Raw genomic sequence first — 5527 nt, 5'->3', positions numbered from 1 at the left:
CATTGATCTATGTATATCTTGTTGTACCAGTACTAGGCTGTTTTGACCACTGAGGTTGTGTAGTAATTTTTGAGATCAGGGAATGAGAGGCCTCCAAATTTGTCCTTCTTCTTACGAAGTGCATTGCTTTTACCAAGGTCTGTTTTCTATCCATATGAAGCTCGTGATAAATTTTTCCTTCTCTCTAAAAAAATGATGTTGGAATCTGGATTGGGGTTGCACTATATCTATAGAGTGCTTTGGATATTATTGACATTTCCACAATGTTAAGTCTTCTTTTTCATGAGCATGGCATAGTCTTCCATTTTTGTAAATCTCTTTCCATATAAAGTTTGTAATTATTTTTTCCATCTCTCTGAAGAATGTCATTGGAGTTTGGAGGCGGGTGAAGAAGAGACAGGTAGGAAAGGCTCCTTGGTGGAGGTGCGGAAAAAAAACAGAAAATGTGCTTTCCCAGAGCAGCACCAGAGTTTTAGATCTTGTATAAGGCACTGGACACCAGTTTCCTGTGCCCACCTGTGGAGAAACTTGACTGTGGAAGCAAAATATGGCGATTTCTGAATCGATTGGGATGATTGATTCCCTACAGGCCCCTTGGCCTGGACTGAGATCATAGGGTGGGGCCACAGCCATGCAGATACAGTAACACAGCACTAAAAAGCCACGGAGCTGTGTCTGGAAAAAGAGGTGTGACAGAATTTTCATTTTTCACTTTTCATGTCTTTCCTCCTCTCCCCAGTCACACCCTCACTGCCAGCCTGGACACCTTTCAGGTGGGAGGGAGCACACCCCTAAAAGGGTACAGTGTTGTACCCACAGTTTTTCCATGGCACAGGGAGGAGGTTCTTGAGAGTCTCATTGGTCATGCAGGCTGCTTCTTATGACGTCTGACTCTGGGACCCAGCCCTAAACTTGACCTGGGCAGGACTCTTTATTCCTGTCTGCATAACAAAGGCTACTGGACAGTTGGCTATGGTTTTATTTTTGGTTTTGAGTGGTGGTTTTTGTCTCTGCTTTTATATTGTTTCTGTTTTTGGCCCTTTTGGTCTCTCTTTTCCTTGGGTTGGGAATTTCTTCCCATACCTTACCCAAGAAGAGACAGCAATTGTGCTCATATAGCCAAGCTACAAGAATACCCCATAATATCCCTCTATTTGGACAAGAGCTAATACCAGATGCTAGGCATTACACAAAAAAAGGGAAGCCTATTTCCAGATCACATCCACCAGGAGACATTCAGTAAGCTTAACAACACAGCAACATATATTCATTTAAGCATTAAAAACCCACATAATTACTGAAAATGTCCAAGAAAAAACAACAAAAGATCTCAGCACATATCCAAAAAACAGTAAAGAGTAACTGAGACACATGAGCTGGACGCAGACACAGACTTCCCAGTAGAGGAAGAGCAGGCTTTGTATATTCTTGAGAAAGAGTTCAGAAGAATGATACGGAAAGAAATTCAAATGCTCCAAAAAGGGGTGGAGGAAAATAAGAAGAAGTTAGGAAAATGCTACAGAAGCAATCAAACAAGATAGATATAACATTGGAAACCATTCAAAATCTGCAAAAAGAGGTCCAGACAATCAATAATAAAATATCAGAAATGGACAATACACTGAAAGGGCAAATGAGTAGAATTGAAGAGATGGAATCCAGAACCAGTGAGCTGGACAACAAATCTCTCAATACTGCTAAGATAGAAGAGCAAGCAGAAAAAAGTATAAAAAGATCTGAAGAGAGTCTAAGATTCATGCTGGGTAACATGAGGCGGAATACCTTAAGAATTATTGGCATTCCAGAACAGGTAGATTCAACACAACTCCACAGAGGAGATAGTTGAAGAGCTTCTGGAAGAAAATTTCCCTAACATCTTGAAGGATGAGAAGATAAACATTCAAGAAGCTGAACAAACCCCAGAAAGAATAGACCCCAAAATAAAACCACTGAGACATATCATAATCAAGCTCTCAAAATCAAAGACAAGGAGCGAATCTTAAAAGCAGCCAGGGAAAAGAGAAGTGTTACTTACAAAGTCAAGCAAATCAGATTAAGCTCTGACTGTGCAGCAGAAACCATGCAGACAAGAAGGCAGTGGGGAGACATATATAAAACCCTGAAAGAAAAAAAATGCCAACCAAGAATTATCTATCCAGCAAAACTGTCAAATATGATGGTGCAATCAAAACATTCCAGGATAAACAGAAGCTAAGAGATTTTGTCAAAGCCAATCTAGCACTTCAAAACATCCTAAAGGCAGTTCTTTGGAATGAAAACCAACAAGAACAGGCAACAACCAGAGATTGACAGATGTGGCAACACCACTGGAAATCAGTCCACAGATAGCAGAGTTCAGAACATAACAAAATTACAACAAATTCAGAGGACCTGTGAGGCCAATCAAAGATCAAACTATTAACAATGTCAAAGAATGGAAAAATATAGCAACAGAAATCCAGGTGGTGAGGAGGTCAGGTAGATTGCAGGATACAATAGACTGTCTTAAATTCAGGGGAAACTTAATAGACTATAGGGTAACTCCAAAGGCAATTAATAATTCACAATTTACCATGAAAATGAAGATCCAAGCAGAACAAGAAAACACTAAAACTAACAAGAAACTGACAATAATTAGCACAAAAAACATGAACTCAGCACAAGAAGGCATGAAGAACAAAGGGAATGAACAGCACCACAAAAAATTAACATAATGACAGTAATTAATTCATAGCTATTGATAATTACGCTGAATGTCAATGGATTAAATGCACCTGTGAAGAGACAGAGAGTGGCAGAATGAATAAGAAAACAAGACCCTTCAGTATGCTGCCTGCAAGAGACACACCTTAGACACAAAGACAAAAATAGACTAAAAGTTGATGGAAAAAATACATTAAGCTAACTGCAATAAAAAACAAGCAGGCGTGGCAATACTAATTTCTGATAAAATAAACTTTAAGGCAAAAACCAACATAAGACCTACACCTATGGAAGCAGTAGCTCAAAAGAGGGAACAAATCCTTACAGCAAGAATCATTCCCACCCCTTCCACACACAGAGTAGACAGGGATGGGCAACTTGGACATTGGCTACCCAAAATGGGAGGGGGAGGCTACAAAGGCAAGAAGTGACTGGCTTACAAGCTTTCAAGAGGAAACCTAGAGCCAGGGGACCTGGAGGAATGCAGAATCTCCAGTGAGTAGTATCCAATCTGTCTAGGCGGGGCTGATGCAATGAAATGCAGACGGGTCTCTTAGGATACAACAGTGAATAATTGTTATCAGGACTGCTTGTGAGGGTTGGAAATGTAAAGGTAGACGTTTTATAGCAAGGAGAGGAGTGATTAACTTTCCAGTCTAGGAGTGGAGGTCCCTAGGACCATCAAGGGAGAAGAGTGGAGAGCGGGACCCTACCCAGAGAAGCAGTGATGCCTGAGATGGAAGGGAGAGACTATGACGTGGAGCGATGGAACAGCTGGAGACTTTAGATCCAGAGAGGGAGAGGGACTGTGTGCTGAAGACCTGGGGGGGGGGGCGGCATATGCAGGGCAGGATTGCAGGGTATACCCGTTGGTTGGTTGATGATGCATAGAGGGGATTGTAACCATGGCAATGAGACGATATATATACGATAGAATGAATGTAAAACTAATGTTCTCCCATGTAAACTATCACATAATTCACAATAAAACATTTAAGAAAAAAAAAAAACAGCATAAGAGATAAAGAAGGATACTATCTCATGAGTGAAGGGTCAATTGAGCAAGATGACATAACCATAATAAACATCTACAATCCCAATGAAAGAACACCAATATATATTAAGCAAACCCTACTAGAATTGAAGAAAGAAATAGACAAATCTACAATAATAGTGGGATATTTTAATACGCCACTTTCGAAAAGGGAAAGAACAGCCAGAAGAAACTCGACAAAATTACAGAGGAACTAAACAGCACAATCAACCAGCTTGACCTCATAGATATTTACAGAGCATTCAATCCAACAACAGCACAATACACATTCTTTTCCAGTGCACCTGGAACTTTCTTCAGAATTTACCATGTGTTAGGTCACAAAGTAAAAAATGTCGTTGGAATATGGATTGGGATTGAGTTGTATGTATAGATTGCTTTGGGCAGTAGTGACATTTTCATACTGTTAAGTCTTCCTATCCAGAAGCATGGTGTATTCTTCCATTTTGTAGTCTATTTTAGTTTCTTGTAGTAGTGTTTTGTAGTTTTCTTTGTATACGTCCTTTGTTTCTCTGGTTACAATTATTCCTAAATATTTCATCCATTGGGTGGATATTGTAAATGGTATTGGTTTCCTAATTTTTTTCAGTGTTGTCATTATTAGTACAGAGGAATCCAACTACTTTTTATATGTGATCTTGTACCCTGCCACTTTGCTGAATCTTCCAATGAGTTCCAATAGTTTTTTTGCTGAGTCTTTGGGGTTTTCTATGTATAGGATCATATCATCTGCACATAGAGTTTTACTTCCTCTTTGCCAATTTTGATGCCTTTAATTTCCCTATCTTGCCCTACAGCTCTGACTAAGACGTCCAAAACAATATTGGATAGGAGCGGTGGTACCTGTTTGCAAGGGGAAGGTTTTCAGTTTTTCTCTCCATTAAGAGTGATGTTAGCTGTTGGTTTTGTATCTATGCTCTTAATTATGGTGAGGAATTTCCCTTCAATTCTAACTTTGTTGAGTGTTTTTATCAGGAATGGATGTTGGATTTTGTCAAATTCCTTTTCTGCATCAATGGAGTCTTTTCTTTTTTCTTATTTATATGGTAGAGTACATTGATTATTTTTCTGATGTTGAACCATCTTTGCATCCTTGGTATGCATTCCACTTGGTCATGATGTATTATTTTTTGATATATTTTTTAATTCTGTTGGCTAGGATTTTGCTGAGAATTTTTACATCTATATTCTTGAGGGATTGTTGTTTTTGTTAAGTGCCGTCGAGTTGATTCTGTCCCATAGCGATCCTGTATAGGGTTTCCAAGGAGCAGCTGGTGAGCTTGAACCACTGACCTTGCAATTCACATGACTTTGTTGTCTGACGCATTAGCCTGCAGCACCACACCAGGGATATTGGTCTATAATTTTCCTTCTTGTTGTCCTTCCCTGGTTTTGGTATGAGGGTTATGTTTGCTTCATAGAATGTATTAGGGAGTTTTCTATCCTCTTTTATATTCTGGAATAATTTGAACAGAAGTAGTGACAGCTCTTCTCTAAATGTTTGGTAAAACTCACCAGTGAAGCCCTCTGGACCTGGAATTTTTTTGGTTGGAAGTTTTTTGATGACCTGATCAATTTCTTCCTTTGTTATAGATCTATTCAAGTTTTCTACTTTACTCTGTGTAAGTTTAGGTAGGTTGTGCTTTTCTAAAAGTGTAACCATCTTCTCTAGGTTTTCAAATCTATTGGAGTGCAAGTCTTCATAATATTCTGGTTATCCTTTTTATTTGTATTGGTTCTGTTGTGACATCACCCAGGTGATTTCTTATG

This window comes from Chrysochloris asiatica, unplaced genomic scaffold (assembly GCF_000296735.1).
Source record: "Chrysochloris asiatica unplaced genomic scaffold, ChrAsi1.0 scaffold00136, whole genome shotgun sequence".
NCBI classification, from domain to species: domain Eukaryota; kingdom Metazoa; phylum Chordata; class Mammalia; order Afrosoricida; family Chrysochloridae; genus Chrysochloris; species Chrysochloris asiatica.
The sequence above is the reverse complement of the archived record's forward strand: the minus strand, read 5'-3'. Positions refer to the sequence as shown.